Genomic DNA, 16,908 nt, shown 5'->3' on the forward strand with positions numbered 1-16,908 from the left:
CACCAAAGTAAGTAAATGTCAAGCTTTCCAAAACACTAGTTTAATTCCACCTTCAATTCAAACAGCAATTTCTAGCAGATGTTCTGCTTGACAACTCAAAAACCATAAAAATAAAAATTCCAGAAACAAAGTTCAGGAATTGAGTCAGGTTTTTGGATTATGCAGGTTAAAAATGCTTTATTCCCAAGCAAACTGAAAAAAAAAACCCAGAACGTGTCTTTGTCACAACATTAAATGTCTTCTTTTGAGCATTTTAATTACTTGTCAAAAATGAAGACTTCTGCAGGTCAAAAATAAAAGGCTAGATAAAGGGAGGGAGACACGCAGCATCAGAAGTCCAAGAACCCTAGACAATCTGGAAAGGTGAAAGATGAAAGTTCAAAGCCTGTATTCTAGATCAGAGCAACAGGACATCTAAAGCTGCAATGCCTTTTCAAAGCCTGTATTCTAGATCAGAGCAACAGGACATCTAAAGCTGCAATGCCTTTTTGCCATTTACTTCAGCTCTTCCTAAATGTACTGCAACACAGTCTACTCAATGTGGAAAACATACAATGATGTTACAACCTGATTTTATGTAATTTATCACACTCAGGCAAATCTCATTAGACTTCTTAAACATACCAGAGAATTTACCCTGCATGTTGATATCTCAGCATGTAGTTTTTGCTTGAATGCATTCCCTGATCTAAACCCGAATTCATTGTTAATTTTAGGTGCCCAAGAATAATAGTGCTTGGTAAATCAGTATTTGCCAGGAAAATATAAAGAAATGTCACCCAGGTCTCTAATCTCATGTAAAGGATCCCGAGTAAAGCCTCTTGGACTGTGTGTTTTAAGGATTCATCACAGATGGTCAGAAATAATATTTTAAATAAACTACTGTCATCCATAGACTAATCTTCAAACCTACTATTCATGCAGGTGCCTCTAAAGTAGCTGATCTGATAAGCCATCTGCATATGGGCAGGAAGGTTCTGACAACACATGCTTCATTTCACATGACAGACTTTCCCTTGAGCCCCTCCTCCTGACCCTGATCTGTTCCAATACAGTGTGACTGAGCTACCCATGTGACCACTCGTTGATCCCTTCTCCTCCAGACCCTGCAGCTGGATTTGTGATTGGGCTGCCTAGGTGTTCCCTGATGGTCCCCTCTCTTTACAAAGTGGACCATACACTTTGTTTATGTGTGTAACTAGGGGTCCAAGGGACTCTGGAATAGGCTAGGAGTTGACTCCAACCATTTATGCCCAGACCACAGCCCATACTCTTGAGAACTTCATGAAAAAGTAAACTGCAAGCTGAACAGTCCTAACCAGCCAAGAGCTCTCTTACTGCTAGGTGGTCTGAATGATCCTTAAGCCTTACAATATGCTGCTGCAGTAAGAGTCTCATAGTCTGTGCTGTGTTTCTCTACTGACAGTTCCAGAACTTTCAGCTGAAAGTTGCTTATGCAAAAAGCTGGAACTCTTGAGTTTTAATCCAGTATCTCAAAGGATGTGAATGGGAAAACTAAGGGTTGTTATTATTTACATTTTTAAAGTACTGGACACAAAAAACAATCAACAACCAACCAAACAGAAAAATATCATTCAGGTAAATAAATACCATTAGTCAGAGGGAAATCTGTTTCACTAGTGCTGCTATTATGAAGGTCCAGTATTCATGAATGAAACATTGTTTCAGTCCTCAAATCTGTGTACAATTTACTATGAAATGTTGATTCATAATTCTGAAGCTTTTAATGCAGGAATTATATGTATATTTTAAGATAACGATACAGGCCACTTCATAAACACTGTCTTTGATGCAAAAGATCAGACAACTCTTACTGGCTTTTATTAGTGGAGGAGGAAAGTGAGGCTTGGCGTCAGCAGACAGACTGTTGTATGTATAATATCTGTGACTTAGGTTTAGCCTGAGTTGGCTCCTTTGTAAATTCCCCAGGCTCTATGAAATCTAGAATTGGGGCTGATAAAAACAGAAAAATAAAAAGGCATCCAAAAAAGCATTTTATAAATGCAGCATATTTTATAAAATGCAATTTCAAATCTGCTCCAGGTAGACACATAAAATCTTATGAATAAGTTCAAAGCATGGTTAGAAAACTATTATGTACCCACTTAGGCTCAAAGAAGGAAAAAGAAAGAATACATATTCATGTTGTGGAGAATCTTTGATATAAGTTTGTGTGTGCATGTAACAGAGTCTGAATCAAATTGTTTCTTCTGTATGAAAATGCAAGCATCAAGTTTTGCTAGTGAATAACTTCATTTTGGCTCTGACAAACAGACGTCCAGCAACAGGATAGATACCATTACTGAGCACTCTCTGCTTGATTCATTTCCTGGGAAGGTCTAGAGATAACTAAGCACCGACCCAGTAGCAAACATGATGAAACCACTCTTTTGTATCAAGGAGTCGAACTGCTTCTGATAGGAGTGTGCAGAGGGGGTGGCAAGCAGAGAAAAGGCCATGCTTGTGTGAGTTCTGATTCACCAGACCTCCCAGAAAACAAGTCTTTATGAGACCTTTATATATTAAATGTAAAAAGGAGTCCTTGTAGTGTAAAGGACATCTCAAAGAAGCAGCAGTGAAGATGTTGCTGCGTACCCCTTCTCCTCAGTTCAAATCTCACTAGTGAAACATATACATCTCTAGAAACACAGAAGGATGCGTCACAAGCTGTTGGTAACACCTAATATATTTTCTGACATAAAATACACACTTAAATTATTCCAGTACAACCTAAGGCACTGAAATAGATTAATATTAGCTGATGAAAAAATACTTCTCATGCTTCTCATCAACTATCAAGAATAGACCACTTTCACCAGCCTTTGAAATTCCTTACTAGGAGGGAGATGCAGGAGACACCGACATGCTAACTCACACTTCATTACAATGAATATTTTGCATTCCTATAGATACTTAAATTATTTAAAAACCACAGTTAAGAAAAACCTTCTATTATTGGCTTAATCCATCTAGTATGTAAAGAACACTATTTCTAGCACCCCTTTAAAGGTAAGCTACTAAAGTTTCCAAGTTACTTTATACATTTAAAAACATTTCAGTTTTATTTTGGTGATTTCAGCCATTAATATGTGGCACTAACATCACAAGCACAGAACAATGAAAGTTCCTCTCCTACCTAGACTCCTAACCACGAAATCAACAGAGCAGAGCCATGCAGTGGTGTGCCCTCTAAACATATCAGTTCATTTAAATGAGTATCATTCTAACACTCATTGGTCCATCACCAGGTTTCACTGACACATCTGGATTTTACCTTTAAAATCTGTGGGTATAGAATTTAGTTCTATATAGAAAATGTGCAAAATCTGCAGATATGCAAACTTTAGCATTAATTACCAAGTTACATTGTAAGGTATAAAGAGCACATTTTAATCCTACTGTGAAAAATATTTGCTCCCTTAATAATAGAAATGGACTTCTGGTTAAGGTACATGGCTAAAAAAGAGGAAAACTGTGTTCTCTTCTCTGCCTTGCCCTAGAGCTCCTGCATATTCTTGTATTAAAGAACATTATTCAAACCATAAATTCATGAGCCTTTTTCCAGTAGGAAGCAGTGGCTTAAGTAGTTCTTACTACTTAGTTCAATATCTTCATTACAGTACCAGCTTTTTCTGAGGTTCACCTTGCAGACTGGATTTTGGTTAGACATGATGAGCAAAGATGAGCAGTTTGAAGTAATTTTTGATTAGAGTACCATATTTAGTAAAATATCCATCTTTGGGTATGTTGTTAACCCAGATCTGTTTATCCCTCATGAAATCTTTAACAGGACGAAGAAGCAAGTAATTCAATTTAGCAAACTGCCTCAAAGCATGGTCAAGTTATTCCTTAAATCTACTTCATTACTAGAAGTATTTTACCCAAAAGGCATAATGTCACCCTGACTTCATACATGATAATTTATTAAAAAAGAAAACCAAACCCAAAATCAATAAGGTTTTATGAAACAGCAACCATATCTTTTGTAGACCCACTGAAATCAGATTTTGCTAGTTCTGAATTTGAGGAAAACAGAGTCCTCCTCCTTTAGTTATTCCATTTGCTGTGACTGTTGACCATGTACCACAACCAAAAAAATGCATTTTGAAAGGTATAAAGTAATGCTGTGTGTACAATAACTCCTGAGAGTAACATGCAGAGCTTTTAAAGAGATAGCTAGGCAGATAAAGTGAGGTATGATGGGCCAATATAATTTCATCAAACACAACTGCAGCATGGCACCCTTTGAAACAATGTTGGTCCATGGGAGCCGCCTGCAAAACAAGGCAAAGGGAAAGTAGAGGAATAATTTATCAGTGCTTTTGACCTCTGAAGAAATGTAAAAATATCAGAGGCTGGAAAGTAGCTGTTTAACATCCCTTTATTTGCCCACTTCATTTACAAATGTATTAAACTGCAGATGTTCTGCTCTCAGCACAGCAGGCTAGCTGCAGAGTCTTAACAGACTGTTTCCCCGATAGAAACATTTTATGTACTGTAAATAAACAAACACTATTTTGTTAATTAGCAAGTGAATTATATTTCAAAAAATGTTCCACTAGGCTCTTCATAGCCCAGGCTACTGTAGTTCCTAATTTTAATAGAGACCTTGCAATCAAAGAGGGAAAATATTCAAGCTAATTGAAATTGCAGCTCTTGAACAACTAATTAGCACTATTGCAATCATGTTTTAAGTTATTACATATTCCCACAGCACTTCTAGAATCAAAGTCACAGAACCTAGACTGAAGAGAAAACCAGAGTGAAAGCAAAAGTCTCATCTATCCTTAAGAGATGTCAGGAATGGGGAGTTTATATAATTAAGTTTGGTTTTAAAAAATACTTTCATTATTAATGATCAGAGGAAGGTTTTTGGGATAACAAATGGAAATAACATTAAAGATACAGGTTGTCATCAGCTGTGCATGTATTCCCTTAAGAAAGGGAATGGGAGACTCATGGAAAAAGCCCATTCTTGACTAAAAGCAAGAAAAAGCAGAAAAACAACCCCAAAGTTCACCAACTATCTGATAGTTACATTTCATTGCATCATTGTACTCATTTGTTCCAACTTGCTGGCTCAGTAAAGCTTTTAATAGACAGATGGCTAATTTTATAATTTCAACCCAATTTCTTGCTGGACCGTCTCCAAAGATCCAGTGTTAGTGTAATGCCATGGATAAAGGTCAACAGAATAAGAGGAGAACATATGCTAATGTCAGCATTTCACATAGTCTTCTTTAACAGAATATACAGTGCTAAGCTGAGGGATTTGCACTGGCTCAACACTAACACCATATGGGTGGCCTGTTGAAAAGTAATGATGGCCTAAGCATAGAATCTTAATCAGGTAGTGATGGCCAATGAATCAAATAGCACCACACAAGTAATCACTAAGTGATTAAAAAAAAATTACAGAAGATGTATTGCTGAAATTACTTTGCTAACTAGAGAAGTGATTTTGTCTCAGCTAAGGCCTGTCGCATTATTAGGTCTTAATCTTAACCCCAATCTTTTTTGCCTCATACAAATCTCTCTCAAATATAACTCCATTTTTAGTTATTATGAACACTCATGTATGTAACAAAAATGTACCTGTGGTTTGATACCTCTATGTTATTTACTGTTAAGAGTTTATGAAAGATGCACATAAAGGGTTTTAACCCTTTGAATAATTGATTGCATGCAAGAGAAAAACTCCTTGCAAATTTCTAGATTAAATCTTGGTTTACATCTCTCCAGCAATGTTTAAATGAAGGAACAGAACACTGGAACAGGCTGCCCAGGGGAGTTGTGGAGTCTCCCTCTCTGGAGATACTCAAAACCCGTCTGGACGCATTCCTGTGTGATCTGGTATAGGTGATCCTGCTCTGGCAGTGGGGGTTGAATTGGATGATCTCTCAAGGTCCCTTCCAGCCCCTGACATTCTGTGAAAGAAATTACTCGGTGAGCGAGGCTCTGCTGTAAGACACGCATAGCAGTTTTGTCAGACATCACTGATGCAGCAGCCAGAATGATACTAGGTACACAGGACAGCTTGTAGCACTTTACAAAGATCTGCACTATGTGGATGCAGTGGGATCCTTGTATATCTCTTTAGTAAGAAAATGTTGCCTGATTCAGGTAGCCACGAATAGTGATTTACCAGGGGCCAGGCAATAGGATGGATGGTTAAACAGAACCTATGTCCCTAAAAAACAATAAAGATAACATATTACTTTGAAGAGTCCAGTGAGTTTCTTCAATAGAGGGCTACAGAAATGCCTGAAGTAATTAGGGCATTATACCTATAAGCACAGTTTCCAAGATGAATTTTACTTTCTCATCTTCAGTTCCACAATACAGTTTACTGGGAGAAGTTTCATGTCACAGCCAACGCAATCTCAATAACACACATTCAAAAGAAGTGATCTCTTCCATTCCCATCTTGTCAACTTGTTATTTTATTTTTCCCCTGCTCTGTTTAGTTCAACAGGAGAAATGTATAAGAGTAAAGGTAATTGTCTGTTGCAGGTCAGCAAGACATGCTTATCTCTAGATTAAATTGAGAGTAGAAGGAAAGAGGGATGTAGAACTGCCTCCTTTACTCTCAGATTAGTATGTTATATGAAAAAAAAAAAAAACCAGTACAGCCTATCTGCTTAAACTCTCAGAAAGATGAGATTGTTTCAAAGTTCTCAGTGTTTGATATGTATAGAGCTGATTTACACAAATTTAATGGGGGCACTAGAAGGGGCAGGGAGGAGGAGGATATGCAGAAAGAAACTGCAACTAGAATGCTTTTTCTTCAAAAACTGCCTTAATCTTTCACAAGAAAGCTGCTACAGTTAAAAGAAATAATTTCCAAAAAAACTACCTCAATACTCTTAGTTCCAAAGTAGTGACTATAATGTTAATTAATATGAGAATCAGATTTTTTTTTAATTAAGGTTTTTGCATTAAATTTGTATACTTCTATTCATGGGACACTGAGACGCTTTACACTAAAGAAACATTTTGCCATGCAGATGGGCTACTCTCACAAAAGGAGAAAAGAGATTTTAGAAGTGTTTCAAATCCTCTTTTATGAAAACTTGATCAATTCTAAACCAAAGTAGTCTGTGCAAGGAATTTTGTTCCCTAAATTTCACTTCCTGAAAATGACTACTAACCCTTTCAGGCGTGCCCACAGGAATTTATTCAAAACAAAATGAATAAGTGGAACAAAGCCTAGGATTCTATCTATAGAAACAAGCCTTCAATTGTGCCAGGAAAATAATCTCAAAACTCAACTTTTGTAAATAAGTGTTCCTGTCGTACCACTTGGAAAGTCTATTTAAATATCCATAAAATCTGGCATTTCACTTTTACCCAATTGGTAGTGAAAGCAGATTCCCTTGTAGTGACTATGTCTCTGATAGACATTTTAAATTAATCTAGGAAAACAAGAGACTTGTTACCAAGAGTAAAACTTCTGCACACAGCTCAGGAGCAATACTTTAAAAGAGAGTGATTTACAATAGAAAAATCTTCAGGTAACTCAAAGATTTAGTCAGGAAATGAAATCCTTACAAGCATTTTAACATCCAAAATTGAATTAAACTTAGTCTTATTCTTGCTGCTAATATGAAATGTTCTCACTAAATTTAAATATTGTGAAAAAACATTCAGACTAAAAACAAAACACAGCTTAAAGAAATGTCAGGCATGTACAAAATTACTGTGAAAAGGGAAAAAGAAGAAAGAAAACCCCCCAGAAATTAGGCCAGTTTTTGGGCGACAAGCCAACTGTTTGCTCTACTTTGCTTTATTTATTAGTTCTTAAGGTATTTAAAACTTGAGCATTAAAACTGGAGAATGATTTGCAAATGAATGCAGTTGCAGTTGTGAAAATATAACTCACAGCTGAATGTGGGTTATTCAGACAAATGGCTGCTTTGTTAGAGGAGGGGAAGTGAAGTTCTGTGTTAATTTATTACAAACTGCAGCATTTCAACCCTGATGTCCAGGCAACAATGTTTTTTATTTCAAGTAATTTATAAGTACTTCCCATAGCACTTAACAGTGATGTCTTTGGCTGTTTCACCATGGTACCAGAGTGTATATGTATTTACTGTGGGAAATTTTTTTTTTTTAATAAAACTGTTGTAAGGCTGTTTTATTCCTTCTCATTGTTGCATTAGAAACATTCACTGCATAAGTAATGTATTTTTTTCCCCACTTGAAAGGCAACAGATTATGGCCAGCACTGTATTTAGTCGTGTAAAATAATGACGGGCTAAGCGATTTCTCAACCAAACACCATGATTTTAGACTATTTTTTTCCCCCCACCTTAGTACTGCTGACTGCACAAAACTTCTTTAAAGTTCTTGTGTTGGTATAATCCCATCAGTCCTCAGATAAGATCTGGTTAACATGAAAAATCAGAAACATCAGGCAAAACCAGAAATGCAATGTCTGATTTATCAAAAGTAACTATGGCATCATGTTGTGTATGTTCCAAGATTAAAGATTCAGGGAGGAGGCTGTGAATTTGTTTTTTTAATTGGTGGTTCTCAAAAATTTAACACAGGATCAGACAAATGAACTTGGAGTTGATTTGGTTTAGACTCGACTCAAGAACTAGAACACAAGCAAAAACCTAAAGGCAGCACGCAAGGAATAGTGTATAGATAGTTCATAAACATGTAAACGCATATACGCACACTTAGTAACTCACTCCCTCCTCCTTAATATTGTCACAGTGCCATATCTAACTGTAAGCTATACCTATGCTATGCTGCTATATCTAACTGTCATGCTGGATATCTAACAAAAGTTGCATTAATACAGTTATAGGTCAGAAGTGAAGTATCACCAACACTTTGAAGAAGAGATGACAAACCTGCCATGTTAATGATTAAATTTGCTTCAGTAGTTAATCTTGTGGGTAAAATCTCCCCACCATATATTTTACAACTCTCCATTGGCTTCATTTAAATGAATACCCCTTTGCTACACTTTTGTAACATCTTAAAAACACCCAAACATCAGAAATGTCTTCTTACACACAGGTAACTTATCACTCACATTAGTCCTGGAATATCTTTAATCTCATACATTTATACCATTTGTGTCAAAGTTCGTGTGAATTGTAACAACTCTGATGGCAAAAAGAATGATTTAAATTCAGTTAGTTTTGAAAGTCATGTATCAGAGATTTTTTTCAGAATGACTGCAGTAGTACACAGAACTACAGGCCAAATACATCCTCATTTAAATTCCCTGGCACTGGCTAGAACATGTAAATGTATACAATTTAATTTCTTCTAGTCCTAGATTGTGCTAACAAGAAGAGTATTTGTTAATAATGCCATAATAAAGCTGTTGTAAGAGTTGTTTTGAGCTAACATTAGAAGAGTTGGCAGATATTGAAATGTATAAAAGCTACAGGTAGCAATAAGTTTGCCTTTTTACACAAAGCTGAAGTAATCACCTCTCTATGCCTCTGCTCTAAGATTCAGACTCCTACCCAAACTCTGAAGGATAGATACTTGGCAAAAGGAACTACTTATTTTGTTAGTGTTCATTCTTTGGGTTTTTTTCCTCTCTCTCCCCCTTCACAATTACAAAATTAAAAGATTGCTGAAGGGAAAGACTCAGTTTTTCTTCTAGCAAAGTCATGCCTGAAATTCTCTTGCCCAAATTCTAACATTTAGTCTTTTGCCAGCTACTTTATACTTACCCCATACTACTTTCACATTATGGGAAACATTCCTGTACTTACAAAATTCGTATTTTTTATGTTTCTTGCATAAAAATAATAATTAAAAAAAATCATACTTTGGTGAAAAAAAATTTGCTTAATTAGTTTCCTTCATGTCTCTGTTTTATCCTCTTGAAAGCCAAGAGAGGAAGGGAAAAATATAGAAAAACAAAAGATTTCACTGAAACATTCCTAAGGTCTAATTCAGAGAGATTAAAGTATATATTTAGCAATTATTCTATAATAATTCCTATGAAGCTAAATAAATTTCAGCAGAGAAAGCTTGAGGACCTCACATTTTATGTAATCCTAATGATCAAAAGTTATTTTGTTAAAAAGGACATTTTTGCTTGTTTTAGCATTATATTTTACATCAAAACCTATTTTTCCCCTTTCACAAAGTCCAGTACCTTTTTATTCTACTTCTCAAGTACTAATGTATTCTATAGGACAAGAGCACAACCTCTGACAGTAGATTTTCACAATAAAGTGACAAAATGGGCTTTCCTGTTTCCAGTTTGACAGTCCCTCTCCACCAATAGCATGGTGAAGCAATACAGGGAAGATGAATCTACAGAACTAATCATGTTTCCCACTGATGCAGCTGCTACTGCCCAGTGCTTATGGAGCTCCATTGGAGAAGCACAAAATCCACGGAGAGAAGTTCAAAACCACAGACAGCAAATGGGTTCCCAGCTTAATACCAGAAATCAGAGGGATTACAAAACTTGGTTTATAGATAATTGATTATCTACAATAGAAGAGAAAATGGTAATGACAAGGTCAGTTTGTGATTATTTCTATGTGTTTCAAACTCACTAGTTGAAGTGGAAGAGAATGGAGGTCCCTCACAAGTTAGTGGTTCTCATGAAAGTTTCTGTACGTTAAAGTGGATTGCAAAGGAACTATCTCAGTAACTTGTAAAAGATGTTACAATCATGTGATTTGCAGGAAAGCTAAGTATGTTTATGAATTCCATGTATGTCCACTGGATTCCTTCAGAACACAAAACCATTAGGGGTGCAGCACAGACAATACTGGAGACCTAAGAAAAGGCATATGGATGATAATGGAAGTCATAAAAGCACACCTCCTTAACAGCAGGGCTCAGGAGGGAACAAGGCATCTGTTTCATAAAAAATTAAGACCTTGAATTATGTTGCTTTTCAATGACAAAAAAAAAAAACCCTAATACCTCCTGTCATTTACCACGAAAACAATGACAGAATGTATGACATCTAGCCTTAACACTTTGATGATCAGAGACATTCAGTAAAATTGTAGAAACTTTGGAAGTTGGTGTATGAAATAAACAAAACCAAAAGAACCCCACACCAAACCAAACCACCCCCCTCCCCCCCCCCAAGATTTCCCACATCACAAGACCATACCCTACCCATTTTTCTAGAGATTTCTGAAATACAGGAAGAACTCCTTTGGGAAACCTAGAGCATCTGAAATACCAGGCATGTATCTGCCTCCATGCTTGGTTTTTTGTTTGCCTTTTATTAATTTCAGTTCTTGGTGAGTGAGAAACTTCCAATTGTTAATTCTTTTTGACAGCCTCTAAGCAACTAATTTCAATATATAATTTTATAGCACAGACACTGAGTAAGTTTAAAAATTAGCTTCTGGTGGCAAAGAACAGCATTTAAATAACTGTAACTGTCCTCCAGCCATTGTCACACCTTCCAGTTGCTCTGTGGAATCATTTTCTGTGAGTCTTCACAAAGTGCAAGAAAATGCTTCGGTAGTAGTTAACACATCCCCTCAGTTGTACCTATTAAGTATATGCATGTTTTGTGTGGTTATTAGGACTGAGTAAAGAAGAAAGTTAAAATCAGTAAGGAGTAAACAATATACTTGCAGAGTACACTTTTGGCAGATAAATAAGCTTATTTGAAGTTACATGTTGTACTGCACAAAGCCTGCTTTTAGACTTTGTAGACACGAACACAAGAAATTATAAAAATCAATAGAATTTGGGAAGCGTGGCAAGTGAGGCAGACAAAGAGTAGGATCCACCAGCACTAAAGCTGCCTCTGCATACTTCAGTTGTCTTGCATGAACGATGATATAAATTTTAAATACTACCAGCATTTTTGTCCTCCTTGTTGATGAATGCAGTTTTTATTGTCAAAACTGCTATAACATCATTGGGAAGCTTCCAGGAACTGTGATATAGCTTAACATGAAGAAGTCTAAATATGTCTTTTGGGATCTCCAATACTCAGGTATGCAATGTCCAGATGATTTCTAGTCACACCATCTTGATCACAAGGTTATTAGACTGTCAGTTTTTCTGTCTACAGATTACCAAACGCACATGCTTTGAGAGGAGCATAAGGTTTCATAACCCTTAACCACTGGGAGCAGTGCACCAGTTATTACAAAGCTGAGACAGCTCAAAGATATTTTGTCATCCATACTTAAGTGAAGAAGCAAATCTGTAAAGCTTCTTAGAAGCTCAGGTCGCCTGAAGTATTAATAGTAGGTTTTGCAATCAGAACACAAGGTGGTTTTGATACGCAAGTATTCCATCAGATACTGAGCAATTAACCATGTCTGCTACTATTTCTTTGATTTTACCCTGTAATTTCACAATGCAGAAAAATATAAGGTTTGCTTTCTGGAACAGAGAAGGAAGACCAAAATGGCCTTGAAGTTACTCAGCTTTCATATTACAGGTAGACAGTATTGGTGAGGTAAACTTGACTACCCTCAAGAACACATTAACTTCCAGCCTGCAAACTTTCCCAGTGAAAGAATCTTACCAACATCATTAAGAATTCTTGTACTGACACACTGAAGGTGAAAACATTTATGCAGCAGATAACACCACCAAAGTGCAGAAGCACAGTCCTTCATTATACCATTTAGATGCATGATGTGAAAATGAAGGGGAAAAGAAGAAATTAAAAATTGGTATGAAGAAGCAGTCCATTCCACGAAACTGAGGCATAAATAAACTGAATTTGAAAGCTAGAATTTCCTTTCTGTCGTAGTTGGCAAGACTCAAGGTTGACAAGTTCAGGACTAGAAACATTTGAAGCTGGATTTGTAAGTCCCTCTTCATATAAATTGGACATTAGAAGTACTCCATTTTTAAGGAATCTGGAGTTCTCAGATTTGAATGTGCATTTAAATCACTGAGATTAAACAAGCCCCCTCAGAGACTCCGTGAACAAAACTGCAGGAATCCTATTTGGAGACAAATAGAGCTCATTCTTGTTCTAATAGGCATGCTCACAATAACAGGGCACTGCATTAAAATTGTTACAGATAAATGACATTACACTTAGTCTGAATGAATCAGGATGATGAACTAAATTTCTGAACTCTTAAGTCTCCAGGGTCCAGAGATCCAAAATAGAGGCCAAAACTCATACCAGAACACTTGCCTACAAAGCCGAAAAATTCTACAAGTACAAGCAAAAGCATAAACATGTATACTTTGGTCTATTTTTTTCTGTAAGGATGACACTTAAACGGCACTGGAAAGAGTGGGGAGAATGAAGAGGGAATGGCAAGTTTTGTCTTTCAAGCCATCTGATGGTTTCTCCTTGACACTGATATTTTCAAAAGCCCAGAGATATAAGGACTGTGCATTTTAAAGTCTATCTCCAAAGCTGGTTGTAAATGTCTTCATTTCCTTCTTTAGTTCACAGACTACATTCTAGTAAGCCAAGGGAAGTACAAGCCTCCTGCAACAAGTTGAGAGGGACTGACTCAAAAGTTTTGCTCTTCTAAAGTATGTTTCATTGTGTCTTTAAAAAAAAAGGAAGAAAAATTCTGGTTTCTACAACAACTTTCTTCCCACTTATTCTGAAAATAGAGTAACAGTAGATTGACATTTCAGAGACTTGACAAATACAACCCTACAGAGAAACTACACTAAATGACAAAAATAAAGCTACTCTCCGCCCCCCTTCTCCAGCAGCCATTTTGACATTACTACTTAAAAGTAGTATCTTTTAGACATTTAAATAGTCTGCATTAGCTTAATCAGCAACACACAAAGCTTTGTTTTGACTCTTGCTTTTTCACCTGTTTGGTTTCTAACACCTACCACTTCGGGAGCTGTGATATCAAGACATTCATTTCACATTCTCCTAAGAACCAATTAAATGCACTGCAATTACGTTGCTTTAAAACCATTTAAAAGCCAACAAATGTACATACACAGATTTCTGTGGTCAGGACATCTGCACTTTCTCAACTGTTTCTAAGGCAGAAAAAAATGCCTATTAGTATAAAATTTGAAGAAAAATTGGCCACAGGAGGAATGGGCATTAGCCATGCTTCACTTCTCTCCTTTTTGTTGACATATGAAGCACTTTTTTTCCCTCTTTTCTTTCCAATTCACAGTAGGTCTAAAGGGGTGAATCAGTGCACAGAGAAAAAGAGAGAAAGAAAAGGGAAAAAAGAAAAAACCCACAACCCTCGTTTTCCAGGGTGGGTATGAAATATGAAGGCCCAACAATTGTCTGAGCTCAGTGCATTGGAATAACATTGGTTAAATTATGGATAGTTTTGAATAGTGTCACTTTTTTTTTCTCTGCAGATGGTTGTTCACACAAGGAGTCTGGCCTGCATAATTGTATCACTAATAAGCAGTAAGGCAATTAGTTGTGTAAGTGTGCTATAATCATTCTAACAGAAGAGATGACGAAGAGACAAAAAAAAGGAGGGGGGACAAAAAATGTCTTTTCTCAATTCATCAACTGACAGCCATAATTAGATATATATAATTGAAAATTCCACAGTAGGGGGGCCCAGCTTATACAAATGAATTTTCTTTGCTTCTCTTATGCATTTTTCCTTTTGCCTGAACATTCCCCCCAAGAAAAAGGCAGAAAATTTGTCATTCCAGGGGAGCGTATACTGTATGAACCACAGGCTGCTCATTCAGAGCAATGATGTCAGAATAACATCTTTTCCCCCCCACTAAGAAATAGACAGCTTTGAACTGAGCCTTTATTAGCTGTTTTCAGCCAATAGTAAATTAAAAAAACACACACACACAAAAAACAACAAAAAAACCCAATCCCACAAAGAAAAAAACAACACTAAAAAACCCCACACCAACACCCCCTCCCGCCCCCAACAACAACTTAAAACACCAACCCAAATCAGCACAGCCTTGGATGATCTATATCAGTTTGCAGAAGAAACATAAAACTCTGAGTGGAGAGGTCACCTTTCCCGCCCCCCCCGCATTGACATGAAGACAGCTTGTTTTTGGTGCTGGGGGAGGAGTTCTGAGTTATAATAGAGCATTACATCATCAAGTATTATGGGAAGAAGGGGATTTCTTTTGAGCAAAGCCTGATTATCAAAGGCTATAATTAAATTTGGGCTAAAAATGCCCAAGTGCTTATGAGTTTGTGGAAACTATGCACAGAACAGCTTTCCACTGAATTAATCAGCTTGCAAGTTTTCATTATTCTGGAGCTTCTCTTTTTAGACTGTAAGCTCACAATCACAGCCTCCCCCCTTCCCCCTCCCCCCCCCCCCCTTTTTTTTTTTAAATCAAACTCTCCTAAAATTTAATTGGACAAACCTTAACTAATTTCCCTCCCCCATCCTTAAAGAGAGACAATGTTAAGGCTGGAGCTTGTTAATTAAGTTCTTGAAATGCCCCCAGCTGGGCAATAAATTTTCAAAGCTACACAACTGCAGGTTTTTTTTAAAACACTTTCCCCCTTGTTTTTAACTTGAAATATATTTTCTGAAAAGAGTAAACAATAATAACAGAAGACTTAGAAAAATGCCTATACATTTAGGGTGATCCTGTCTGGCAAAAACTGAGAGGCAAGAAAATTGAAGCTGATTAGGACTTTGAATTACAGAACAGGGATTTTTAAAAGGATGATGATTCATTAATATCTTCTAAAATAATATATCACTTAAAAACCCCAAGTCATTAAAAAACCTCACTCTAGTACTACCTGTTGGATGTGAATAAGATAAAGTATCTTTTGTAGTTGTTCCACAACAAACATCATTCTAACTAACTTCAGTGAAAAATTTGACACATTACAGAGCAATTTCCCCACATAGGACCAAAGGTCTGGCCAGATAGGCCAACATAGTTATACTAACTCAAAAACCATCAGTGGCTAGGTTTCAAATCTGAAGTCCTCACAATGAAACTATAAAGATGACACAAAACCATGTATTGAACAACTGACCATCTAAGTACATATTTTCATAATTGATCACCTACAGGTTTCTAACTACTTAATGTTAAATGTATCAAAATAGCCAGCACTTCTGTTAAAAAGGTGATTAAATATACAACAGAAAAGAAAAAAAAATACTGAACATACCAAGCATTAAAGCATCACCAGTTATCAGTAACAAAACTTTGGCACTTCTGATCAGCTCAGAAAGGTTAGTACTGAAGATTAGAAACAGTACAATATGATTCAAGATATTAAAAATGAGTATCTCCTTACTTATGCATATAACAAGACAGCAGTGGCCTGTATGACATCATGTTCTCCCCAATGAAAGGAGCTCACCCTGTAGAATCTGAGTACTAGACTTTTACTTGTTTGAATACACAGATTTACTCTGTGTTGTACAAATGTTCATTATTCTAGAAGTCGGACACATCCCAACTTTGGCTTTTAAAAGGTAGAAGCATGTGGTGAAGACAGCAGCCTTAAATAGTAATGACAAAATAGGACACAATACTTCGGCACTTCTATAAAAGATAAATACGTCACCAAAAATACTTTTGCAACTGCATGTCCCAGGTTAGGTTACTGACTGATGAGTTAACAGAATCTGACATTTCCAGGCTACCTGGGTAAAGTTTGAGGTCTTGAGAGGCCAGTCCATGGAGGATGTTCTACGCTTTTAGTCACGCAGTGTAGTCAAAACTGTGCCCATGGTTACCTGTCTTGGGGAGCACACAAGGGGGTGAAATGATATGAACTCCCAGTACTAAAATTTTGGTAGAGGAAGACATGACACTTGAGTTTGGTCTTTGCCTTTCAGGTTTGTAGTGACAGCCCAAATCTAGGCCTAATAGACAATCAAGTGCACAGCTTTTGTTTTGGAATGCTTCAACTCAAAGTTTCATGTTACCATCACAGGTTGCATCAAAAACTTGGTATGAAACCACTGAGCACATGATATTCCAATCAACACT

This window comes from Pogoniulus pusillus, chromosome 20 (assembly GCF_015220805.1).
Source record: "Pogoniulus pusillus isolate bPogPus1 chromosome 20, bPogPus1.pri, whole genome shotgun sequence".
NCBI classification, from domain to species: domain Eukaryota; kingdom Metazoa; phylum Chordata; class Aves; order Piciformes; family Lybiidae; genus Pogoniulus; species Pogoniulus pusillus.